The sequence below is a fragment of the Balaenoptera musculus genome, chromosome 12 (genome assembly GCF_009873245.2).
Source record: "Balaenoptera musculus isolate JJ_BM4_2016_0621 chromosome 12, mBalMus1.pri.v3, whole genome shotgun sequence".
Taxonomy (NCBI): Eukaryota; Metazoa; Chordata; class Mammalia; order Artiodactyla; family Balaenopteridae; genus Balaenoptera; species Balaenoptera musculus.
In genome coordinates this window covers 43,135,537-43,163,328 of record NC_045796.1, presented here as the reverse complement: position 1 = coordinate 43,163,328, position 27,792 = coordinate 43,135,537, and the positions used below count along the sequence as shown (strand labels likewise).

General features: G+C 41.5%; 1 protein-coding gene and 2 long non-coding RNA genes across 3 annotated transcripts in view; 2 read left to right on the top strand and 1 right to left on the bottom strand.

The window, feature by feature from the left end:
- The window catches only part of CEP85L (centrosomal protein 85 like), a 207,359-nt gene extending 189,722 nt beyond the window's left edge, over positions 1–17,637 (bottom strand). Inside the window, exon 1 of the mRNA XM_036871170.1 lies at positions 17,592–17,637. The gene's annotated coding sequence lies outside the window, so the exon portion shown is untranslated. The remainder of the gene's footprint in view (positions 1–17,591) is intronic.
- LOC118904969 lies at positions 1,945–25,358 on the top strand. The gene is made up of 5 exons (XR_005022138.1): positions 1,945–2,026; positions 2,296–2,476; positions 3,012–3,076; positions 21,936–22,064; positions 24,980–25,358. It is a non-coding gene; the product is annotated as an uncharacterized LOC118904969 (long non-coding RNA).
- On the top strand, positions 15,298–18,357 carry LOC118904970. Its single transcript, XR_005022139.1, has 2 exons — positions 15,298–15,447; positions 18,285–18,357. It is a non-coding gene; the product is annotated as an uncharacterized LOC118904970 (long non-coding RNA).
- Positions 25,359–27,792: the final 2,434 nt, after the last annotated feature.

Here is a 27,792-nt window from a genome sequence, read left to right as displayed (position 1 = left end):
AAACTCTAAATCTTGCTTGGGCTTCAGACATCTTTTTTTTTTTCTATAGAAATAATATGATAAGTAGTGTGTGCTTTACTGGGTCAGCCTACAAAAGTATTTACATTGATATCAATACAATACTTTTTTTGCTATTATTCTTGTTCATAATGAAAAATAATTTTAAAATATAGTTATATACAAATAAGCAAAAGTTTAAAAATATGATTTAATAACTTTATTTCCCATGAATGTAGTAGAGAGAGAAGCAGGTTTGATTGTACAATAGTGAGGTAGAGGGAAATTTTGAGATATTTTTGAGAAGGATTTTTTGGTACTTTCAAGTTTAGAGGTTGATTTGGCAAAGTACCGCTTCGTCTCTCCTTTTTCTTGGTACTAATAAAGTGTCTGTCCCCAGTACTGTTCTCCCATGTAAGGGCCATGATTTTTACAGTCGTTTTGTGGGATCACAAGTGGAGCAAATACAGAGAAAGAGTGATGGGTGACAGCAAAGAAAATAAAGGTAGAAAAGGGAGGAAGAGAGGAGAAAAAAGAGAAAAGAAAGTAGTAAAGAAAAAAAATTTTTTTAAAAAAACACAGTTGACAAAAGCTAGAAAAGTGAGAGAAGAAAGTGGATGGGCTAAAGATGATAAAGCGATTTCTTACGGAGGAACCAACCAACCGGAGAGTTCTGAAAATAGGAGGCATGGGGAGAGCTTGGAATGTCTGTGATCTCCTGAGAGGGAAGAAAGTTGGGAGAGGAAGAAGGCTTAACTCAACCAGTTCCGAAGCAGGACACTGGTGAGTGGAAAGCCCGGCCAGCTTGGTGATGCCTAGAGCAAGGGGTCTGCGGGGGGTGGGGGGGACCTGAGGTCAGGCCAAGGTCTGTGCAGACCGAGGGTCCACGGGATCTGAGGTCATATGTCCTCAGTTTAGAAATATCTGTGTGTGTTTAGAGACAACTTTACTGAGGTATAATGTACATGCCTTAAAGTTCACCTGTTGCAAGTATGCAATTCAATGATCTTCAGCAGGTTTACCATTTTGTGCAACCACCACTGCCATAGAGTTTAGAACGCGTCCATCATTCCAGTGAGATCTTCCTGCTCCTTTACAGTTAAGCTCTGTTCCCACTCCTGGCCCCAGGCAATCACCTGTCTGCTTACTCTACATATAGAGCTGCCTTTTCTGGACGTTTCATATAAATAGAATCATGCAATATGTGGTCTTCTGTGTCTGGATTCTTTCACTTAGCACGGTGATTTTGATGTTCATGTTGCAGCGTGTATCAAGATCTCCTTTTATTGTTAAATAGTTTTCCATTGTATAAACACATTTTGTTTTCCACTCACCAGTTGACAGACATTTGGGTCATTTCCACTTTTTGGCTATTATGAATAATGCTGCTTAGAACATGTTGTGTGCAAGTCTTTGTGTGGATACCTATTGTGTTTTAAGCGAACGAGAGGGAGAGATTAACTTGTTTATGGAAAATACAAATTCTCAGGTCTGTCGTGTTCCAGGGAACACACTGCCTGGAAACAGTCTCCACGCAGCAACTCGGCAGACTTTTTAAAACAGAAAATCAGATCACATCCCTCCTCGGATTACCATTTTCCAGTGACTTCCCATCTCACTAAGAGTGAAGCCTGACCTTGCCGTAGCCCACAGGGCCCTGCCTCACCTGCCCCCAGCTGACATGTCTCACATCTTCACTTGCCACTTCTCTCTCACTTTCAATTTCACCAAACAAGCGCTTATGCCGCCCTCAGGGCTCCTACGTAAACTATTCCCTTTGCCTAGCATGTTCTTGCCTGACCTTCATTTGGCTCATTCCTTCTCATTCAGGTCTCTTCTCAGATGTCATTCACGTAGAGAAGCCTTCCACAGCTTTTTAGGGTGCTACCTAAAATAGCAGCCATGCTTCTCTCGCTATTAGCTTACCCTGGTTCATTTTCTATGAGCCCCTGTAACTGAATAATCAGAAATTACCTTACTCATTGTTTGTTGGCTGCCTCCCAACCAGAATGCAAGCTCAACGTAGCAGGTACTTTGTTTATCTTGTTCTTTGATGTATCTCCAGCACCTAGCATGTGGTAAATGTTCATTAAATTTGTTGAATTAATGCATAAATAAAAAGCAGAATTTGGTTGTCTTTTTTTTTTGCAAGTCTGTACTTTATCCCTAGAATCTCTAAGTCAGTTAAATGATGCTGTGAGTTCAGTTTGTGAATTTCTAAGCCAACAGACCAAAGGTCAAATACTGGCAAACCATGTACCATATCTGGCCTTCACATATGTTTGTTTTATGCAACAGATACCTTGCAGCCCCATTCTCATCTCTTTGGCCCACCTCTGTTTCATCTGCTGAGAGTTCAGGTTCATCTCCTGTTAACAAGGTCCCACCTCAAGCAGGTACAGAAGTATTCTGCCTTCTGCCCTGGGTCTCTCCCGTGCCCTGGAGCAACTGGGCTTATGTATAAAAACACAGCCCTAAGGTGAGCTATGTTAGTGCTCCCCAGGGAAACGTCAGCCATAAACAAATGTGGGAGCCATGCTTCATCCTCACTTCCCTCAGATGGAAAATTCTGGAAAACATTCACACTTTCCAGAAGTCCCAGCCAAACTGGGTCCCTGTGCCTTCAGCAAAGACTTGGATAACACGCCCTTGTATTGACTTTACCACTTCTCTTGTCCCGCTCTCCCTGCTCCTTTACTCCTGTTTCCTGGAATCACCTCCTTCACGTGTGACCTGCATCCAAGTCTTTGTCTCACCCCCTGCTTTCAGTGGGAGCCAAATTTGGTCTATAACTTACATAGCTTTTTCTTTTAAATTATAAATTGTCCAAATTCAAAGCTCAAAATATCCCACGTTAAATTTTGGGTTTTCAACTTTGTACGCTGCATATAGCTTAGTATACTGCATGTAACATCGCAAACAATGCTTTTTATGGTTTTTGTTTGGTAAAAAAAATTATAGTTCATATGGACATTAGCTTACTTTCAAATCTTCAACCTTTCATTTGTTAATAGGTCATTTCAGCTGTTCCGTGAGGAAAATGGTCTCAGAGCTGTGATTCCATTAGGAATGAGAGGAGGTAGGGAATTCTTTCTATTATAGAATGTGGCAGAAAAATTTTAAGGAGTTCTTGGCTGCATTAGATTTCCTGTGGGTTGGGAAATCAAGAAATTAATGGCTACAGTACTAAAATAGACAGTGATCAGTGCTTGTGAATAGAATTGCTTCATTACTAAACCAACTCAGCCTTACTGTTTGTAGGTTAAGACAACTGTAACATGTGACTACCAAAAGAATCTTTCTTTTTGTTTTGATTTTGAAGCCCCATAAATACAACTCATTCATTCAAGCATGTAGTAATAAAAAAAGATTAATTGCAATAACGTTACATTCTTCTTGTCCTGCACACCATGCTTTGCTTGTAAAAGTACATCCTTTATCTTTCCACCTTCAACAGAGTCAATTATTGGGGGAATTCCCTGGCAGTCCAGTGTTAGGACTCAGCACCTTTCACTGCCTGTGGCCCGGGTTCAATCCCTGGTCAGGGAACTAAGATCCCGCAAACCGTGCGATGTGGCCAAAAAAAAAAAAAGTCAATTATTTGTGGTTCTTGCCTCAGGTTAAGTTTTGCATCCTGGTCCCTCCCTTCTGATTTGCCCAGTTCTCTTAAAAGTAACTTGTATGTCTGAATCAATCCTGGCATTTGATCTTATATGGGATTTAGGCTTGTCTAATACTTTGGAGACTTTTTCCACACCTTTGGTGATACAATGTCTCAGATTGCTTATGACTGAACCAGTTTTATAATTAATTATTCCTAATTCTTCTGTGTCTGACTTGTAGACCATATCAAATTTATCATGTGTAACTATAACTCTAATAATCTGCTCTTGTATACCTATATCTCTAGAATGAATATTAGGAATACCATATTTTATCCAGACCTGTTACTTCATGAATGTCCTAAAGCATTTCTTTCCAGGAAATACCTCTCTGCTCCCTGGTAGGACTGTCAATCACAGGGCACCATCTTTCCTTTCACAGGAATGGGTATGTTATCCAGGCTGACCAATCAGAACACTCCATCTGTCAGTCACAGGATTTGTTCGGGGAGCCATACTGGGCCAATCATAGTCCTCTCTTGAAATTTTGCTGGAACCATTCAGAAAGAGGTCACATCTTTTTCTTTTCATTGGGATTGCTGTAGTTTAACGTAAGTCCAAAGCTGCTAGTGGCCATTTTTGCCAAAATGGGAATTTTCCTTGAAGGTAGACTCAATAGAAAGGAGAACAAAGACAGATAGACAGAAAGAGGGAAGAACAGTGTAAAAAAGAGAAAGACGGAGAGAAACAAAAAGAGAAAGAGAGCAAAAGCCTCTGTCAAATGACAGAAGATAGATGACATTATTTGAAACTCCACGTCCAGCCATGCCTGAAGCAAGCAAGATCTGTCTTTTCAGTTTTCTTAGCCAAAGATATAAATATCTTTCTTAAGCAAATTTCAGATAAATTTTTGTCACCTGTACTTGGAAGAGGCCCGACTAATGCTTCGTACAGCTACTCAGAGGGTAGGACTGGTGGATTAGGCTACACCACTGTAGATGTCTTTTTTTCTTCCGTGAAGCTTGTGGTTCTTATCAGGATCGATTATCTGGGGAGGAAGGAGGCCCTCAGGTAGAAACTCAGAGCTGAGAGGATGGTCCTGAGATAGATGGAAGCTCCCATTCTTCTTTGGGTCTTAATGATGACAAAGCCAGATATCTGGGGAAATGTACTTGCAGAAACAGAACTCAAGAGAAAAAGTAAAGAGCCCTGTAACGGGTTAAAAACTGAAGATGAGTAAGTTATGCAATGTCTGTTAGATGGGTTACTTTTATGGTTTCACTCTTATCCAGTTTGCCATTTTGTTAGCCTTTAGTAAAACTTAATTTGGGCATTAAATCTGTCTCAGCTGAGCTAAATGATATACGAGAAAAAGTCATGTGCCCATATGGGACAAAGCATTGGAAGCAGGGTATCAGTCTTTGCCTCCCAAGGCCAGCGGGTGATACAGTCATTAAAATAATCCCCAAGGAGAATGCTCAGAGCTAAGAGCTGAGACTGTAGAGTACAACCTCCTCTATTAAGAAAAGCCTCACCCTCGTTGACTGCTTCCAAACATCTGGGTTTTATTTCATTACGGAAGGCATCAATGTACTACACCAATTACATGAAAGCATAAAATTATACATCTGAAGTAAATGAAAATATTAATCTTCTAAGTAGACAAAGCAACATGCCCACTTCTTTTAATCTAACAGATCTTTTAAGACTTCCTGCTTCATTTCCAGATTCGGGGCACAGACAGCAGTACAGAGGAAATGAAACAACGTGCAGATATATTGATAGAAGGGGGCATCTGGGATTTTTGCTGGTGGGCAGGGAAAGAAATCATTGGAAGGGAAGTTTCACTAAATCTTGAACTTTGTCTCTTTTGGACACTGGGGTACCCTCAGTGCCAAGAAGCACGCCCAGCACATAGTAGGCCAAAATGTGAGACTCAGGCTATTTAGTTTGTCTTACTTGTGATTGGAATTGGGCCTAAGAAATAGGCATGCACAGATTGTGAAGGGGGGAATCTTGTGGCCCCAGCTGTTCGGATGAGACAGAAGGAGAACAGAGACCTCTAGCCCCGCTAGTTGGGAAAAAATAGCTGAAATTACAACATTCAGTACATGACCGAGGACAGTCCCAGGATAAAATTTAAAAGCCTCTGTGAGAGTGAAACATCTGCCTATTTGCTCCTCTGGAGCAGTAACAAGTAAGGGCTAGCACCACAGCGTATATGGAAGGCACTGCCTTTATTTTCCAATTCCAAACTGCATATTTACTGATAGTTTCCACTGAGTCCATTATTAATACATCTTTTAAAAATTCCCATCCTTTCAAAGAAAGATGTTTTCCTCCTTAATTATTTTTACCAGCTGGAGATTGACCCAGGCAATACTGCTGGTAGGTGGATGAACATTTGTCTTTCCTAACTTCTAATAACATCAAAAAGTAAAACTTACAAAGAAACACTCAATTCTGAAAGCAATATTAGTGTTGCAAAAATACACTTTTTTCTTTTGGACCAACATCTCACAGACAATTTTATTCAGAAGACCTATATCAGCCAGGGAGCCTCATTGCGAACAACAGAAATGGACTTTGCCTGGTTTGGGCAGAAAAGGGATTATTTAAAGGATATTGGTTAGTTCAAAGATTGTCCAGGTTCAGAAGCCATGCAGCCAGGGATACAATGAAAATCATATCACAAAACTATTCCTGTGAGGACACAGCTGCTGCTGCCACTTAGTGTCAGAAATCACAGCTTGCACAGTTGACACTGTTGGCACTATATCAATACATTGGATGCTACTACAGAGGCAGCTGGCCTTAGAAACCAGATGTTGTTCCTACAACCACTACAAGCAGACATGCTCCCCTCGCTCTTCTTATTTGTAAGACTAGCTCCCAATTCAAAGTGAGGCAGAAGAAGAGACCACCTCTTATTTTTAATAGGTAAAGAAACTCTCACAGAACTAACCCCATAGCAGACTTCCTTCAATGTCTCATTGGCCAAAATTGGGTCACATGGCCCTTTTTAAGCCAACCACTCATATGGAAAATAGAATAACCATGATGGGCTAGATGAATTGATTCACCTGTTGGGATGGAGATGTAACCAGCCTTCCTTGGAGTGTAAAGTCACATGGAGGAGCATGGGTACCTATACAAAACTGAAGTTTTGTTCTCAAGAAAGTAGATTGGCTACTGGGTTCACAACCAATGTGGTGGACATTTCTATGGAACCGTAATGTCTTTATGATATGGCCCATTTTATGAGACCTGTCCACATGCTTCTTCCCAAGCTTCTTTGTCACCAATTCTCTTGTCTTATTCTTTTCATGTCTATGACAATCTGACCAAAATATTTGTTACTGTCCATCAACTTATCTCTCTTTCCAGGATAAAACAAAGATGTTATACCACTTAAAGTTCTACCTACTGGGAGAATTTTGCACCTTCAATTAAGTGGGACTGAGCGGTACTCAGCAATCCATTTGAGGCTGGTGTCAGCTTATTATGCAAAGCCATCTGTAAACTACACTTTCCTTTTCTTCAGTTACCTGATACTAGAGAAGTGTTCATGGTGTTGTAAGTGTTGGTGGGTGGAGAGGTGGCCTGTGGCATGAGTTGGCATAGGAGGAAGACATCAGCCTGTGAAACTTGAGCTTTCAGGACCTGCTCAGATGCACTCACCTATATACTATTTCCACTTGGATATGTTTGACTTTATAGCTGGGTAGATCAGATAACACTCAGTTCATGATGGGCAGCTTATATTTCATAGTCACCTGGTTTCTGTCAGGGCCCAGTGGCAAGCTAAGTACTATTCCTCCAAAGAGGAATGGACCTCGCTGAGGAAGGCATAGCTTTGTTCTAAAACTTTGATGTTTCTGTTGTGAATCTTGTATTCAGTCTTTCCACACCGCAGACTTCATTTGATTTTTGAGCACCACTGATCTTGTTGGGTCCTAATAGGCCATATGGAAAAGTTGCAGCCTGGACCAGCTGGAGAGTCTTCCTCTGGACCCTACTCAAAGCTGTCAGCCTTTTGGGTCACTCAGGAAAGAGCTGACAGGCACACAAAATGTTATCTCTATTGCTTCTAAAATCCAAAGAGCACCAGAAATCATAGTACTTTTTTCTAGAGGTAGGAAACAAATTGTCCTTGACATTAGAGAGGATAAACTCACATGCCACATAGCACAGATCCCAAGAAACGTCACTGCATTAGCATAGGATTTACTTCCTACCTTCTGGCATGTATGGTTTCAATCTAAAATACCAGCCACTTCCTGCTCTTTGGAGCTCATCAGTATATTATTGCCGATTTAGCTCGGGATGGTGAGACAACCTAGTTCTTATAGACTAATTTATGGCACAGAGAATAGAGAGTTAAAATAACCTGCAGTTGAAAATATGTTTCTGTCATTTGAGGTGAAATCAAACTACTTCTTGTGTTCTCTTTTGGAATGGAGAAAAAGGAGTGTCCAGATACAAGCTGCAGTCATACAGTGTATGTAGATTTGCTGCAAAAAAAGCAACTACATTTGGAAGATCATGTATGCTTGGAATTCCCACTTGACTTCGCCTACAGTAATCCTCTGTGATTCTAAGACTCCTCTATCTTTTGCACTGGCCAAAAGTGGGGATGGGTAGGAAACACCATGGCCTCATTCGCTGTGATTTCCCCAGAGATGAAGTTTAAAAAATATTATAGCAATTTTTTATTCAACATGTCAGTGTAGGAAGTCTGCCACTTTCTGAGGTCATCTATCTTAATAATATACCCAGAAACTGGGGAAATAATCATGGCAAGGGCTCAGGGTCCTATTGGGATGCATCAGTGTTCAGGGCACAGGACTACTCTAGGTACTTTAAGTAGAAAGAGTTTTAAGACAGGGAATTAGGTGCTTACAAAAATCACTGGAAAGGCTGGAAAGGTAGGTGTCAGAAGGCCACCACCAGAACTACCATGTTCAAGAACACAACACCAGAGCTACAACCATTAATCCTGGAGTATTTTCCATTATACAAATGAATTAGAACTTTAGTAAGCTGCCATCTATTTTGATGTCTGTAACTCTACTGAATATAAAAGACTTGCAGAGATTTTTGAGAGTTGTTTCATTTTGAAAACCATGCCAATCCTACTGCTGTTATTATGGTCAGCATACCGACCTTGACTTTAGCAGTTAAGTACCACAACTTGCCCTCTTCCATCTTATCATCCCTATTGAAATCAGGAGCCCTTTTCAACCACAGAGTATTCTCTTCTTACCCCAGCATATGAAGAAGAACCACAAAGTGCTTTTTATACCTATGCAATTCTCAAGCCTCTGGTCTAGGACATATTTTCTGGCCATTTCTTCCTTTTCCTAAGAGGAAGGAGACAGTTGGGAATAGGTGAGTGGTTCACATGTGAAGATCTACCCCAATATTTATATCTCCATAAACTTTTGGATTTCTTCCTCTATATTAAAATAAGAAATTTCTAGTATCTCTGGTTAATTTAGAATGGACTACTGTTGAGCACAGCTCAAAAGATAAATTAGCAAATAATTTAGACAACTTCCAACTGTTTGAGCTAGCACATTAAATCCAGAATTTCTGATAAATACATCTCTATTGATAAATTCTATCTGATCTATAATTTTGTTCTTCCTTCCTTGGTCTAGTACTCTCAGAATCCATTTCCACATATATTCTCCATATTTTTCCAACATAAATTAGCAGTCTTTCTATTCTTTTGGCGAGTACATCTTCTGATCCTGGATTTGGCTTTATAATGAATCTCCCGAGGCATACGGAGATCTGAATCTGCTTAAAGGTTTGGTTATGTTGAGGAGCAGTGGGAGTGACGTGTGAGGAGAATGACTTGCCCTGTAAAACCATTCCATAGACTCTCTTATGTGAGATCATCAAGGACACCTCAGGCGAGACAAAAACAGCATCATCAGACAGGAAGGACTCTTTTGGCTACCTGTGTGAAACTGGCCTAAAGAGTCAGATGTTTATTACATATATAATATTTCTAGAGGAAAGGTGAGTTTCAGGAGCCTCTGTGTTTACTTTGTCCTGAGGTGGGCATCCTTTGTGGTTATTAAGGTGGCCGCCAGACTCTAATACTTCCTTGTTTTTATTCAGTAGGGGAGAGGACATTTCAGAGTCATGGAATATAAGTTCTCCCATTTAGAGTGATTTTCAATCTCTGCATCAATGATAGTCACCATGGAGATGGCATGTACAGAACAGCTTTCAAGATTGGGTTCTTGAACCAGTCATTAGGAAGGGGAAAGGAACTAACATGATGGCTCAACCTAATAAGTTTACCCCTGTACATGAGGATAGGTTGAATACCCGAATAAAATTGAAGTTTCCATTAGGAAGGAGGAGGGGGAAAGGTCCACGTGGTGTAACATCTACTGATATGGTTCAACAGCTACTGAAAATTAGAAATGTTTTCTTTTACCCAGTGGTCAGAGAAGAATAAATGTAATAGAGTATATAATTCTAATGTTCAATCTTGGAAATCTTGTAGTGAGATGTGGGAAAGAAGTAAACCCAAAAGTATATTATCATTCAACATGCTTACTTAGAAATCAATAAATTATATGTTATAGATAAGAAAAGTATATACAAGAGGATGTGCACCTTCCGCACCCTGCCTCTTATTAGATTTTGGCTTCTTGTTTTACCTGATAATTTGCCCCAGGCTGTCAGATAACACTAAAACAGCACAAAACATCCCTTTGAGCTTAGACAATTTATAGACGGGAGGAAGGGATATAATTTCTGCTAAAGGAACAACAAAAGAGAAAATGTTTAAAGTTTAGTTACATGGCATGGCCTGGGCTCATCAAATCCAGGTTTTAAGAGCTTTCCATTATGGATCAAGATAGCCAGCAAGTCCCTCTTACAGACCTTTATCTTGTTGAGTTTTGAGGGAGCTACTAATGGCATGTGGAGTATGGTGTGCACAAAATAAAGGATAAAAACAACGCAAGAACTCATGCAGTTTTTCAAATCTCGGTCCTTTTCCAGACATCAATCTGACATGACAATTGTACCAAAAGCATAACTGGAGTTGTGTCATCAGCCCTTCTCAACATGCTATTAAGAGATTCCAAGTCTTCTGGCACATTTTAATACTTTAACGGCAATGGGTACTCCATATGTCCAAACACTAGGATAGAGTAATAGAGATACCAGGACCTTGAAAAAATCTTCTTTTCACCCTTGCAATGCCATAAATAATTTTCCTCCCTGGTGTGAATTTTTTCTCTCTCTCTCCTTGTGCATTGATGCAATGCCTGGGAAGCCTTCCCTGATAACCCCGCCCCACATTGTTGGTCTCAGCTCTTTGCTATAGTCAACACTGAGCTAACTGGGGGGCATTGGGGCTGCTTTGTCTGTAGGTACCACAGCCTTTCACCAGCTGTGTGTCCCTGCTCCTCGGGTACTGCTCTCTGTGAGGGAAGGACTCAGATTTTTTTTTTTTTTTTTTTGGTGTATTTATTTATTTTTGGCTGTGTTGGTTCTTCGTTTCTGTGCGAGGGCTTTCTCTAGTTGTGGCGAGCGGGGGCCACTCTTCATCGCGGTGCGCGGGCCTCTCACTGTCGCGGCCTCTCTTGTTGCGGAGCACAAGCTCCAGACGCGCAGGCTCAGTAATTGTGGCTCACGGGCCTAGTTGCTCCGCGGCATGTGGGATCTTCCCAGACCAGGGCTCGAACTCGTGTCCCCTGCACTAGCAGGCAGATTCTCAACCACTGCGCCACCAGGGAAGCCCCAAGGACTCAGATCTTGCATGTAATGTATACTTGATCCATTGCCTTAAATTTAGGCATAGAACACAGGTACTCTGATAAGGGAGTTGGTTTTAGTTTCATTTTCTAGAGAGGAGAAGGAACAGTAGTTTTCTTTGTATTAAAGACCAAGTTCATCAGCACTCAAAGTGCCAGAAATGAAGCTTATGTATTTCCATCACTATCCAGGTTTGCAGACTGAGCATTTCAGTAGAGAAAATTTTCAAGAACCTTATTTTGGCCCTTTGGTTGATATTCTGAAAGTAGAATCCCTCTGAGACTAAAATCCACTCCAAGGTATTCTAAGAATGCCTGACCAGAACTGGAATTGGCAAGCTACTATGATTTTCCTTCTAGAATCGAGCCTCTTTGGGATGTTATATCTCCTGAAAGGTTCAGAAAATTTTAATAGGATTTTAGTTTTTAGATTAGGGTAATCTCAACTAATGAAACATATATTTGAACTTCCTGGAATTTTTGATTTATGTGCTGCTTACTTTAAGCAACTGAAAATCATACAAAATTTTTACTACCCTTCAATATTTGCTTCTCTTTTAACTCTCTTTTCTCCAACTTGAGGTACTGGTCAACACCACTTATGTCATATTGATTTCTTTTCCTCACATCTCTACGTGTTTAATTCCTTTGTGCCCTTCCATCCCACCTCCTCAATGTGACCTATAGCCCCACAGTCCCTCCTGTGACTGAAAACTGGCACTCTTCCCAGTAAACAATCTTACCCTCCACCCAGAACATCTACGTGGTAATACATCCAGAGCTCTGGAGGACTCTCATATTTCCTGATCTCTCAAAGCTAATGACTCCTCTATTCATTCAGCCACCTATTACCCTGGCCACACCCTCAATATCATCACCTGGGACGGCTTCCCCTCTGAAACATTTAGGTAAAAAATTTTCTCTCCAACCATAATCTCCTTCTCTTCCAGCCTCATTTAGCTACTTTTCACACACTCCACCAGAACTTTCACTTCACAAGCCCAGCCCAATTCTTCACCTAGTAGTCTCCTTTTTTCACTCCTTTCCTACTTGCAGAGATCTCATGATCCATCACTTTAACTATGTTCTCTAGTATTGCGACTCCATTGCTCCTCGTTAGCAAATCCCCAACCTTGAATGAGTTCATCTTCATGTTTTCCCTGTCCGTCTGCACCCACGCTACTGAGGTGTCCTGGAGAAATAACACAACTCTGCCACGGGTGCTATTCCAACCCCCTGTCATCAAGCACTGGTCCCTCAAAGCTGGTCCCACAGCAATCCTCATCATCTATCTGTTATAAACCATCATCCATTCATTCATTCATTTACTTATTCCTTAAGCATTTATTGAATACCCGCTCTAGCAGTATGCTGGGTCTTGAAAAATAACTATGAGAGAGACAGACAAGGTCTCAGTCCTCAAAGAGCTTAAAATCTAGCCTGGAAGACTGAAACCAAAACCGTTCCAGAGAATTGAATTATTTGGAGGCTAATGTTTAAAAAGAATGGTGAATTGATGAAATAGTTACTATGGTGAGTGGGAGAGAAGATGGCTAGGGAAACAAAGGAGGAGAGCTAGCAGCTTTGAGGGACCAGTGCTTAATGACACAGAGTTGGAATAGTACCAATGGCCGACTCGTGCTGTTTCTCCAGAATAACTCAATAGTGTGGGTGCAGACAGGGAAAACATGAAGATAAACACTTCCAAGGTTGGGGCTTTACCATGCTGATGACAGGCAAGGGAGTTGAGAGACTAGAGAGAAACGTTATGGAAAAGATAATTCAGATTAAAAAGTATTAATGGATTTGAAGTGCCTTTTGATAGTTATTTCTTTTCTAAACGGATACTAAAAGTACAACTGCTATCATATGATTGTCCGGAAAATTATTAACAATTAAAGGGCATCCTCATACTCCAAAAAGTTGTAATCTCTTTGTATATTGTTCTAAGAGATACATAAAATCTTACTTTTTGCTAATTCCTAGTGATCTTCTCTTTTCATTTTTTAACATTATACAAGTACAAAAGAATGAAAATATTCTCATTTTTAAAATATTCAGACGTTACAGAAGTACTCAGAATAAAAGCGAACTCTCCCAACATCCTTCTTCCCCTTTCCCATTCCCTGTCCCTGCACATAGGCCCTGTTAAGAGCTTGATATGTCCAGACAGGTCTCGTTTTAATGGGTGTACATACAAAAAGATGTTTGCGGGCATATGCACAACACACCTAAGTTGTAGAAACTGCATAGTTAAATCATCTTTTTGAGAGGGGAAAATGTAAACATTAGAAAGACATGTCTTCCTTTAAATAGGAATAAACTTCATTGCAAATCACTTGGATCTAAACTTAAGCTGCTTTCTATAAGCTGATAAGAAAGCTCAATGACAGAGAATATTAATGATCCAGGGAACAAAACAATAAAGCCACTTGCTGACTCATCAGGTTGAGACATGATCTTAGGTAAAATTACACTTTGTTATACACTTTTATCACAAATAAAGTTAGGAAACAACATAGAAGATCTGTAAAGATAGATAAGGACTCTATTAAATGTTTTCACTACAAACGCAGCATTTACCTATCTGAAGTGTAAGCTAACTTTAGCTATCAATATCAGGGTTTGTGAAACATGTTCTAAATAAAATATAGAAAGTCATAATATATGGCAATATAGGATTGATAGATAAGAAATCATACCTCTTGTTAGCCACTTCAGAACTAATTGAACCCCCAGGGAACTGACTCACTGGGTTTTATTTCTTTTTTTCTTTTTCTTTTTTTTTTTTAAATTCAATTTTTATTTTATATTGGAGTATAGTTGATTTACATCTTTTTTTTTTTTTTTCCCACATTGGACTAGTCATATATTTCCCACACTATAAAAACTCAATGCATCTTTCGGAATGTGACTAGCTTTACAATTGCTATTTGCTTGCTGCAGTGTGACTCAAATATATAGTTTCTGATAGTTCCTAAGATTAAGGACAAATAGTTTCTTCCACAATGTGCATATGTACATATATAATTTTGGATAGAACTATGCAATACATCTTCTACAACTTGCTTTTTTCATTTAACAATATGCTGAATTCCTTTTATGCAGTACATGTAGATTTACCTCATTCTTTTTAATTCCTCATTCTCTGTCATAATAAGGAAACACCATAATTCATTAAACTACTTTCTTTTCACTACACTTAATTTTTTATTACTACAAATAATACTCTAATGGGATGCTTTGCATATATTTTTGTTTACGTATCTAAGTGTTTCCATAGGATACATACCTAGAATTGGAATTTTAAAGGGGCTTTATATTTTTTGTTTTTATATATCTTGAAATAAATGCAAACTTTTGCGTGTCAAGATGGACAAAGTATATAAAAAGTTAATTCACAGAACAGCAAATCTAAATGACCAACAAACACATATAAAGATACTCAAACTGATTAATAGCAGGAAAATAAAAATTAAACAATGGGATATCACTTTATAGCTATTAAACTGGCAAACATTTAAAAGACCAATAAAACCTATTACTGGTAGAAATATGGGAGAAAATTGCCTTAGCTTTTCTTGGAAAGCAATCTAGCAACATCTATTAAAACTAAAAATATATATAGACTTCGACCAACAAACTCACTCTTAGAATCCAATCCATAAAAAGGCCAGAAGGTCAGAATATAGAAACAAAGATGCTCTGGGCAACATTCATTTTTTTCTACAAATACTTGTTAAGTGCTGACTATGTTGCCATCCCTTCAGAAATGAATAAGACACAGGCCCTGCCCTCAAGGTACTCACAGCCTCTGTGGGGAGAGAGTTAAGTGCCCAAGCAACTGGAGTTCATGAGAGAGATGCAGAGGAAGCAATTCAGGCATGAGATGGAGGGCTGCAAATACTTCACAGAAAAGCACACTCACATGACTTGGTAAGATAACAGCATGTTCCTAAGGCCTTGGATTAAGTTGTATGGTCCACGAGAGCTAAACAGAGTAAAGATAACTGGACATGGGGAAACATAACCCTCAACTGGCCATGAAACAAAAATCACAGGTAATCTAATTTTTCTAATGGCAGGGGTGACAGAATATGAGGTGCACGATGGAAAAAGGATTTATTATACTTTTTGGGAATAAAATCCAAAGAGTCTATGATTAAGTGGTAGCCAAAAATGCTGTATTGTTCTATTCCTAGTACAGAGTACACTCTTGAAACGTGTTTGTTGAACCAACAAAGAGAATTGGGAAGAGCATGTAAAAAGGTTTAGCTCTGTGGTGATCATTTTGGAATGTATAGAAATACTGAATCGCTATGTTGTGTACCAGAAACTAAGATTATGTTGTGGGTCAGTTATACTTCAAAACCAACCAAACAAACTCACAGAAAAAGAGATCAGATTGGTGGTTACCAGAGGTGGGGAGGAGGGGGTTGTCAGGGGATGGGAAATTGGATGAAGGTGGTCAAAAGGTACAAACTGCCAGTTAAAAGATAAATAAGTACTAGGGATGTGACGTGCCACATGATAAATATAATGAACACTGCTGTATGATATATACAAAAGTAGTTAAGGGAGTAAATCCTAAGAGTTGTCATCATAAGGAAAAACATTTTTTTTCTTTTATTGTGTCTATAGGAGATGAAGGATGCTCACTAAACTTATCGTGATAATCACTTCATGATGCATGAAGGTCAAATCATCATGTTGTACACCTTAAACTTATACAGGGCTGTATGTCAATTATATCTCAATAATACTGGAAGAAAAAATGTGGTAGAATAAGTGTTTAGAAATGTGAATGTAATTATTTACCTTCTTTAATTTAAAAAAATATGTATTAAAAAATGTTTAGCTCAGATAAACTTAGAGTTAGTCAATAATCTCACCTATTCAAGAGTTTTCCTTGAATAGACTCTCCTCCTTCTCACTCTCCCTACCTCCTCTCTTTCCTTCCATCCCTCCATTCTTTTCTTTCACCATTTTTCAGAAGGAAAGACTCCAGTCAAATTGAAATTCTAAATCCCATTAACCTCACTTTGACCCTGTTATTTCACCATTTAACCATGAGACAAAATCATCAGCTCTTAAAACATGAGCTTTAAATGCCAAAACAGTGTTGAGCAATTTTTAAAGGATGAACATTCCATAGGAAAAGAATCTCTAACATTAAAAACAAACAAACAGTTCATTAGAATCATAGTAATCTATGACAACCAAGATAATATCAGTAACAGACTTCAGGAAGGGGTTATCAGACTGTGGAGAAATAAAAGCAGCACATCTAGAAAGAAGGCACATTTTCTCCCTAACGATTGTCATTAAAGGAAAAGACACTGGCGTGGGTTCGAATGAAAAGGCTGGGACCTCCATGGACTAAGGCAAATGTTCCCAGGGTCTAAGTGCTGCTTGGCAAAGCTCCCATATAAACAGCAAAATAACTGCATAGCAACCTACATATGCCCATTTCTCACCCTTTACTGTTTGTCCGGAGAAAAGACCCCTACTACTCCCTGTCTGCTTCGTAAATTTTGTCAAACAGGAGTTGCGTCTGTATGCCAAGTTGAGGAGTGCCACAGGCTGGCATTTCCCAGCACATGCTGTTCATCACGTGGGTTCCTGGAGCGCTGCCTCTTGGCTTCAGAGGCACTGGAGCCCCCCTTCCTCTCCCCCATTTCCTCTCACAAAGAAAACACACAATAACCGTTAGCAAGTGTGTGTGTGTGTGTGTGTGTGTGTGTGTGCGCGTGTGCGCGCGCGCGCGTATCCCAAGTATCTTTCGATCTGGTGACCTGTTTTAGGAATATTAGGAAAGAGTTTCCAGCTTGTTTTTTGCATTCTCAGGAGTACACAGAGTTCGCAGTGAGAGCAGAATAACAGACACTTCTAAAACAAAGAAAACCCACTCTAAATGCTGCTTGCCTAGGACCATTCGCCATCTGTTTATTTCCTCATGGCAGTGCTGCTTATCGGGGACTCCAGCAAAGGCACCAATGTGCAAATCCAGACCGGAGGGCTTTTCCTCTTTCCAAGAGGGTGTTTCCTTGAACTTTCCCATCTGCCTCTGAGTAAGATGTACAAAATATTATTTATAAAATAAGACTAGCAAATGACTCACAGTGAATAAAAATAAATCAGGGTGCAGTTTGTCATCTTGAAGAGAAGGAAAGGAAAATGCTCCACAATTGGAGTTACAACTCACTTTTTCACACCTCCTCAAGGAACATCTTCAAATGATAGGCAGGAAGTAGGTTTGTGGGAGTTAAGTTAAGCTCAAGAACACTCAAGTGGCCAGAGCGAGATCCAGCCTCGTCATGCATATTCATGAGAGGAAACCTGAGCTCCGGTGTGAAACCACAGTGTGACTGTGTTTCCTGTACACACTTTGCAGCCCACACTGCCAGGAAAGGCTGTAACGCTGAAGAGCCCCGGAGCCTCAGTTTATAACACGGTTCAGAATGATGACTGTTCACTGCCGACTTAACCCACACATTTAACTGGATTTTCTTCATCGTCTTATGACAGCTCAAGAAGTATCCATCTGCCAGGATGCATTTTAGAGCCATCACTGTGCAAATGTGAATTGCAAGGCTTTGGCTAATAAGAAGCAAAAAGGAATAAGGTTATTTATTTTCAGTAGAGCCTTGGGCATTTATTATTAATACTCTAATGGAGAAATAGGTCAGTAGAGCATATACACAGGAAGATAATTTTCCTCTACACACTGCTTCTCTTCTCAACAGACTTTCTACAACAAAATACCCAGAGTGAGTTTCACCTGCCAGAAAACATAAACCAAGGGCCTTGTTCCAGTGGGATTTAGGGAGGCATGTACTGGATTTTTCATTCCTTCAGTCAACAAATAATAACTGAGTGTAAATGTGTACTGTTCTAGGCACTTCGAAAATGGCAATGAACAAGAGATAAAAGTCCCTCCATCATGAAGCTTATGACAGTTTATTGCCATGTTCTTCTAGGGAGAAAGAACACCTTATTGTGTACCTGTCACAGAAGATTCTGGAACTTTTAGTTCAATATCTTTCAAATGCCCTTGATGACTCTGTGGATGAAAAAGTCAGTATGTGTGTCCATGCGTGCTGTGTGAAAGAGAGAAAAAAAAAGAAAGAGAGAAAGAGGAAAAGAAAGCAACACTGAAACACAGAATAAACCAAGAGGAAGACTATTAAAAAAATAATGGGTTTACCTTTATGATCTAATGAAAACACAAAAGACTCTAGTACAGGAAAATGAAAAAGAGACACAAAGGAACACTGGAAGAGATGGGAAAACCTGATATGTTTTGTGTTGGGAAGACACAAAATATTATCGAGATATCAACTCTCCTGACTTAATCTATAAATCTGACATAAGACCCCAAATAACTTCATAATGATATTCTCAACTAGATAAGCTGATTCTCAAGCAAGAAGAAAAATCTCCAGGGAAAAATGTAGTGAGGGGTAGCCCTATCAGATACTGAAATATAAAGCTTCAGACTAATCCATATGTAAACAGACAAAACAATGGAACTGAAATAATGCCCAGAAGTAGTTCCAAATGCATATGGGAATGTAATATCTAATCAACATGGCACATTCCCCATGGCTCTGTTTGCCTCACTACCATTGTCAACCATGCTGCATGGTCCTTTGCCTCTTTCTCGTTAAGGGGCTCAGTGCTAACCCTAGGCCCTTGGCACAGAACAGCTTGGCATTAGGAAAGAGGGCAGGGTTTAGATGGTAAGAAACAGAAGTAACAATTCTACTCCACCACTTGTAGTTTGGTGAGCTTGAACTTGGAACTTTACTGCACTGAGCTTTGGTTTCATTGTCGATGATGTGAGAATAATAAATCTATCTCAAAGAATTGTTGTGAGGGTAAAATAAGTTGATATATATGAATCTACCTAACAAATTCTGGTACTGAAAAAATAAACATATCCTATTTGAATAGCTTAGTAGGCATCTTAACTCTGGGTTGATTGTTTAACAACTTGTCTGCAGACAGAAACTGCTTTCTAAAAAATTCTTAAATCTTTTCTTTTCTTTTCTTTTTTTTATTTATTTATGGCTGTGTTGGGTCTTCGCTTCTGTGCGAGGGCTTTCTCCAGTTGCGGCAAGTGGAGGCCACTCTTCATCGCGGTGCGCGGGCCTCTCACTATCGCAGCCTCTCTTGTTGCAGAGCACAGGCTCCAGACGCGCAGGCTCAGTAGTTGTGGCTCACGGGCCTAGTCGCTCCGCGGCACGCGGGATCCTCCCAGACCAGGGCTCGAACCCGTGTCCCCTGCATTGGCAGGCAGATTCTCAACCACTGCGCCACCAGGGAAGCCCAAATCTTTCTTTTCTATACAACATTAAAGTAAATAAGTTTTGGAATAAAGAAAGAATTATTTTTAAACTCAGCTTTTAGACTCAATGATTTCCTTACACAGAAAATTCTTTATAAAAGAGATAAATTTTTCAGTGGGTTGATTAAATCCAGCAGAAGAAGTTTGGTTACATAGCACGGAAGGACCTCCTGACTTCAAAGTTTGTCAGGAAAATGTGGAATTTTTAAAGATGATCCTGGACTGGGATGGGACTAATGGAAACCCATCTTGTGTGTAGGGACTGTCCAACGCCCAGGTGCAACGTCAAAAATAGAAACTGGGGCTTCCCTGGTGGCGCAGTGGTTGAGAATCTGCCTGCCAATGCAGGGGACACGGGTTCGCACCCTGGTCTGGGAAGATCCCACATGCCGCGGAGCGACTGGGCCCGTGAGCCACAACTACTGAGTCTGCGCGTCTGGAGCCTGTGCTCCGCAACAAGAGAGGCCGCGATGGTGAGAGGCCCGCACCGCACACCGCGATGAAGAGTGGCCCCCACTTGCCACAACTAGAGAAAGCCCTCGCACAGAAACGAAGACCCAACACAGCCATAAATAAATAAATTAATTAATTAAATATTAAAAAAAAAAATGGAGACTGACTCTTGCACAAAAGAAGCTTGAACAATTTATGGAGCAGGTAGGAATACAAACACAATGGCACGTAAATTTTTAATTTCAAACTTTCGTTGTATTGTGTATCAGTGCCTAAGGGATAAGAGGATATTGAAGAAAGTTGTGGGGATGAAAACATGGAAACCACGTATTCTCTGGGAAAACATGACAAAGAACAATCTTGAACACTGTTGGAAAGGGATGAAGTGGCATCACTTGGTGGGAAGTGCCAGGCTGAATGGTCTGTGGATACATCAGAGGTGGAAGGCGGTTGAAGGAAGAGGCAGTCAAGGGTCTGATGGGCATAGTAAAGGCCTGCAAGACAATGAGTTGAGTAGCAAGGTGATAGAATACTTGCTGAATAACTCTAATTTAATTTTGTCAGGCAAATGATGAAAAGAATGCTTGCTGCTGGTTAAGATGGTTCGTATAAGGAAGGAACTAAAGGTGGGAGATTAAAAACTATTCCCCATGTCTAGATGCAATGCTTCGGTCCAATGCAGCCTGTCCCCGTGGGAATGCAGAGAGCATGTGACTTCAAGAAGCCCCACAGAGCAAGGATCCTTAGAACTGGTGATTTCCTGGACAAAATTATAGAAGGGAAAGATCTGACCAAGTTAGGAACATAGGAGGCTGGCAGGAGAATGGAGCTGTTGACAACAACGGGGAACTTCAGGTGTGACAAGGGTTCGTAAGGAGAACAGGAAAGGAAATAAGCCCGAGTTTGGCTAAATTTAGCTGTAGGTGGCAAACAACCAAGATATGACCCAAACTCTCAGAAAAAAATATCAAAACTCTAAATATAATAATTTCAGAGTTCTTAGCAAAAGAATATTGTGCTGCTTTTTCATCATGAGGCTAAATTTTTTTCCCTATTATAATATGCACAAAAGGTGTTTATAAAGGTCATGCCTATCACTGACCTACATCTTGTTTAAGGAAAATGTATCTGTTACAGACACCAATAAAAGAGTCTTTCCTCCCACACCCTCCTCGATAGAAAAAATAGCAGAGGAGCACATTTTTGGCAATCTCGCTGAGAGGGGAAACATTTCACACAAAATCATCACCTCCACCATCTGCCTTGCTCCAAAGTTCACCAGCTGCTAGATTAATGCATTTCATATAAGTCATCATTTTGGTCCTCTCTTGGACATTGGTCAATGAATAGGTGAGATGTTTCTAGGTCACTGTGCTCTGAGATGGATGTCAGTGTTGGGGCCACAGTTGGTTGTGATGGAAATACAGGGCATACACCATCAGTATACGTGTCACAATATCACATAAGAAAATTGACATCATTATTTTATCATTCATACCTTGTTTTTTATAACTGGATTGATTATTCTCCCAACTCACCAGGCTTGGTTTTGAATAATCCTCAGGTGTTCCCCCCACCCAAGACAAGTGCTCAATGGATTTTCAAAAAATGTTGAGAATTTTCAAAAGAGTGTATTATATTTGCAAACTTTTTTAGCAGAAGAACTTTTATTATCCTAGTGAGAACCCCTACATATGAAATAGGTGATTGTCATGAAGGTCTTTCTCATCCCATCTAAAATTTCAGGGATTGATGGGAACTATGTCATTCTCTGTGAACCTCTGAGGTGTCTGTGGAGATGAAAGCAAGTCCAAAAGAGAACCCAGCCTCTGTTGAGCACTAGTAGAAGAGCATGGCTGCCCAATGGGACTGCACGTAAGAGCCAACACTGTATGTGATCTGATGTGCTTCTAGATACATTAGCCACACCTTGTAATACATGAAAGCACAGGCTTTAGAGTCAGACAGACCTGGGTCTGAATCCTGCTGGGTGATCAACAGGTTATTAGCCTCAAAACTCAGTTTAAACATCTATGAAATGGATATAATAATACTCATCTTAAAATATTTGTTATAAGAGGAAGATGAAGTCATGTATATAAAGAGCTAGCACAGTGCCTAGTATATAGTGAGTGCTCAAAAATGGTAGGTAATAATAATAATTATTATTATTATAGTAGTAACAACAATAACAATAGTTGTCTTACTTTATAATCACCATACTTTATAGAGTAATTAAGAAAGCATCGTGTTGGTAATAAGTTCATACCTGGCTAGTCTGACCTGAAATGGAATTTCTAACTCTCCTAACAGGAATAGCATCAGCAAGCAAGGTGTTAAGGAATCAAAATGCCACCTGCGTATAAGAGCCCTCAATGGTTACCTTGAGTAGAGTACCTATGATTTTAGTTAGAAGACCTTGCCAGCCAAACTAAGCTCTCTACCTTCTGTCAGGATCGTGGAACCTTCTATAGAATAGACATTGTTTTAGTAACCTCCAGGGAAACAGATTCCACAACTTCCCTTAATAACCTATCTCAGGGTTTAGCAACTGTCTCTCTTGGTAAATCTTCAGAGCTCATCTAAATCCTCTGTGCTCTAGTTTTAGGCTGATCATCTCACATTTAATTCAGATAGTATTGATACTCGTATTGGTATTGAACCAAATTACAGCTAGAAATACAAACACACATGTTAACACAAGCTTTCAGTGTCAGCATAATCAACTACGATGAGTTAACATGCTGGAGAGCAAGGCACCGTTAATGTAATCAGAAACACATCAGCAGTGTTTGCTTAATGTCACAGCCCAAGTTCCTCAACAGTTGTCACACACGGACTTGCGTGACATGAAACAGAGTGAGCAGCATTTTAAAAGCCAGCAGAATGAAAGGAACTGTCCTCTGAGTTGTTTCTGCATCCCCTGGTGTTGGCTCATTCTCTTAGAAGCTGTCGCTTCCTACCCACCTTCTGGGAGGTCTGGGCCTTTTGCATAGTGTCCAGCATTAATCTAACAGCCACAAAAACAACAAATTCCCTGAAGCCACCTTTACGGTGCGGGTGACTTTCCTTTCTTTATCACTGTGTGTCAGAGAAGCTCCAGCCCAGAGGCCACACTGCTTTGTTCAGTGGATTAGAAAAGCGGTGCTAAAGGGGGACTCAAGCTGGACGGCAGCATCTGCCCAGATGCCTTCCTTGCAGAGCCAGGCTAGCTGCCCAAGACCCTGGACACTTTGCATTTAGACTCAGAGTTCTGGAAGGCTGTTTCTTTGAAACATGGTGTGCCCCCCCCAAAAAAACAAATGTTCAGAAAATATGGATTGACCGTGAGCTAAGGAAGCCTAAGCTTTGTTTGCGTGGGTCCCATCAAAGCTGTAGCTACACCTAACTTATATTCATGATTTTGTGTTGTATAGACCACAATTCCCTGGACTGCTGTGAGACCCACTTCCCTCTGCCGTGTAACAAGATTAATAATATCTCACCCACACCTAGTGGTTCCTCTTCTGCAAGGAGACTGCCAGAAAGAGCTTCAGGACCCCGCTCCTGACTTCACACCATACTCTTCTTTGGGAGACTCACAACACCTGTTGGCTTATTAAACTCACCAAATCCTGAAGGAAAGACTTCTGCTTGATTTGACTTAATCTAATGTTTCCTCAAGTGGGAGCAGGATGACGCCTTCTCTTACCTAGTGACCAGCCTGCCACACGGGAGGGAGATGACAGGTGAGAGAGTTCACAGCAGTCCCCGTGTCACCTGGACCCCTCTGGAGGTCTGCAGGCCCCGTCTCAGCCCCCAACTCTCCAGACATTCTTTCCTTAAAGGGGTAGGCGAGCAGGACTCCAGTGTCCCTATTCCAGCTCCCCAGATGCTCACTGGAAATGGCTGTCTTTTCCAGAGCTTTCCTGTCAGGTCCATTGCCACGCTCGATTAGAACCTTCTGGGTGCTGCCTGAGCTCACAGGCAGGACTGGGTGCTTGAGACATAAAGAGAAAAAGCAGTGGAAAAGATAACCAGGAAGAAGAGGGACTGGCAGACTGACCTTGTGCTTACATCAGGGGACCATAAAACAGACGCGAATATAATCCTTAACCAGGCGTTTGTAAGTTTGTGTATAAGAATGAATTGACAATAGTATTTTACTTTCCTTTTAAGGATTTGATTTTTAGGCGACCCTAAACTCCATTTTAAACTTGGGAAGAGAGGGCTACTTTCATCCGTCCACCATGCCTGTTCAGGAATGCTGATGAGAGAAGAAGACATCTCCAGGATTTCCCACTCTCCCACCAGAAGTACCCTACCCACCCCACCCCCAAAGGGCCACTGGTCCAAAATTCAGAGTAGGGACCTGGTGGGGGGTGAGGGCATGGAGGCCTGAGACTAAAATGGCTAGTGCAGTTTCCAGGTGTGATAGCCGGGGGCAGCCTCCTTGAAAAGTTTGTCCTTGAGGGGCAGTTGTGTTGGAAAGAGCCCTGTGCAGAGGTCAGAGGGTGGCTGGAGTCGTAGCTCTCCCACTTACTGATCCTGTGCAATTTCTTGAATCCCTCTGAGACCCGGTTTCCTCTCTATGTAACAGGATTCATGGTACCTGGTCTGCATTTAATAGTGCTCGATAGCTGTTGCCCCTGAGTCTGTGATGAGGCAATAGTCAAGGACACTGGGTCCTCAGCAAGCGTTAAACAGAAACCGCCCTTGGGGCTGCACGCTGACTGCAGCAGCGCTGTCATTCCACCTCCTTGCCCATCACTCAGACCAGGTCCCCTGCCATTTTCACTTTCTCCCGCTAGGATTTGCACCTACAGGGACAGCTGGAGGTCACAGCGCCAGGCAGACACCAGCAAGCCCAGATGGCCAGCCTCGGGCACCAGCACCCACCACAAGTGCCTGCGATGGAGAGAGGGCTGCTGGAGGTTCAGCTGAGCAGCTGCAAAACGAGGGAATGCTGAGCGCAGGGTGGTTTGGGTTTTGGTTTTGATTTGGGGGTTTTCTCTCCTTTGCACTTTCCCGGGAAAGCATTTGAATCCACACTTATCTTCCTGGCTGATTTCTTGTCTGAGTCTACTCTTTTTGTTCTTAATCCAACAGGATTAATGTTCTTAATTTCATTTCGCTTTCTCTTTCTCCCTTTGAACTCCCATCTCTACCTCTTCTGTTCTGATCTCCTTTCTCCACATCCCCATCCTTTTTTTTAATATTTATTTATTTATTTTTGGCTGTGTTGGGTCTTCGTTTCTGTGCGAGGGCTTTCTCTAGTTGCGGCGAGCGGGGGCCACTCTTCATCGCGGTGCGCGGGCCTCTTCACTATCGCGGCCTCTCTTGTTGCGGAGCACAGCCTCCAGACGCGCAGGCTCAGTAGTTGTGGCTCACGGGCCCAGTTGCTCCACGGCATGTGGGATCTTCCCAGACCAGGGCTCGAACCCGTGTCCCCTGCATTGGCAGGCAGATTCTCAACCACTGCACCACCAGGGAAGCCCCACCCCATCCTTTTTGCCTCCTTGGTCCCCTAATGTCCTTTTGAAGCTTCTGCACAGATAAGCAGATGCACTTTTCTCAGTAGGGATTGGGAGAAACCTCTCCCTGCAAACACCTGCAGCTGCCTGGGAGCCCCTAGGTTCAGACTGCTGCCCCCACCATGAAATGCACTCACACAGCAAGCCAGTGCCTACGTCCAGATGTGACTGAAATAATTTTTATCCTTAGAACACGTGAGGCACCCCGATATTTTCTATACCAGTCTATTTAATTTTTGTCTCCATTTTCCCTTTCCTTCCTTCCTTCTTTACTCCCTCTCTCCATCCCTTCTTCTCCCTCTCCCTCCCTTGCTCTCCCCTACCCCCACTGTTCCTCACCCCCTACACTGATCTCAGGACTCATTACTGCCATTACTGTCATTCTTGGTTTGAGACTTAGGAGCCCTGGCCACTGGCCCTGGGGAAGAGACCCTCTCCTTCATCTTCTGAAACACATAGTATTTGTATATAATGAGAAATCCATTCCTCCCCAAACAGATGAAGTTTAAAAAATTTTCCTAAAGTAAACTGGGAGACAGGACAGAAGGACAACAGGTTTTTAAGGTATATTGTGGAGGCATCTCGGGGTTTAGGAAATGGGGATAATTGTTCTGATGCTTTGAGGTTCCCGGGCTCTTCTCTTCATGATGCCCCAGTGTTTTCTGCCCCCCGGCCTCCTCCCCCAAAAAAGTTCTGAGGAAGGATCTAGTGGTGGGCAGAATAATGGCCCCTCAAAGATGCCCATGTCCTATCCCTGGCACCTGTGCATATGTTGGTTCTGTTATGTGGCAAGGGGAAATTAAAATTGCAGATGAAATTAAGGTTGCTAATCAGCTGATCTTGTAATGGGAAGAATAGGCTGGGCTGTCTGGCTGGGACCACTGTAATCACGAGGGTCCTTATGAGTGGAAGAGGGAAGCAGGAGCCTCAGAGTTAGCTGGATGCCATGTAGAAAGGTTCCATGGCTCTGGTTTCCGGGTCTGCTGTAAGGAACTTGGAAGTTGTCTCTCCATCTTAACAAGAAGTAAAAAGCTAAACAGCCTGAAAAATCAACAACTCTTCTCGGACTCATAAGAGAGAGGAGGACACAGGGCAAGCCACTGCCCACAAGACTAGACAGACAGACAGGCGAATACAGGGCGTTTCTGCCTCCCTAGCGGAGGCTCGAGAGGGGAAAGCGCCACAGGAACCCGTGCCAGGGTTATAGTGAATTATAACTGATGAGTTGCTGGAGGCTCAGTGCAGACAGCACTGAGAGTTAAAACTCCAGGGGGCCCCAGTCATAGGAGGTCCCCACAATATTGTGAGATTTCTCTCCAGGAGCTTAACCAAGTTTCCACAGTAAATACTGGAGAAAAAAACCCTCTCATATGTCCAGCAAAGTCAGAGCATTCTGCTTTTAGCAAGGCCTGCCCTCTGGAGAAACTCGTTAACGGAGCCTAACCTGCTGGGGTATTCTCAAAGCCTAACTGATAGTGGGAAAGGAAATACCCAACTCCAGCCCACTTAGCCATCATGTTCCACCTAAGGGGGGAGGCGAAAAACCCGAGAAACACTTATGAGTTCCCAGCCCAGAGGCACAGGCTCACTAAAAGACTGGACACCTAATTGCAGACACCCCCTCCCCACAACCTCACCACCACCTACTGTTCACAGCAGCTCCTTCTACCCGGTACATCATGTCCGGCTATCAAGAAAAAATGACAAGGCATACTAAAAGACAAAAGACACAATTTGAAGAGACAGAGCAGGCGTCAGAACCAGACATGGCTGGGATGTTGGCATTATCAGACTGAAAATTTAAAACAACTTTGATTAACATGCTCTAATGGATAAAGTAAACAACTAGCAAGAAAGACTCCACCAGCCATTGTTGGCTTAGAAGGTGGAAAGGAGTCACAAGCCAAAGAATTCAGCTAGTCTCTAGAAGCTGGAAAAAGCAAGAAAACGGATTCTCTCCTAGATGCTCCAGAAAGGAAATGAATCCTTACAGCATCTTGATTTTATCTCAGTGAGACCCATTTCAGACTTCTGACCTCCAGAACTATAAGATAATAGATGTATGTTACTTTCAGCCACTAAGTTTGTGG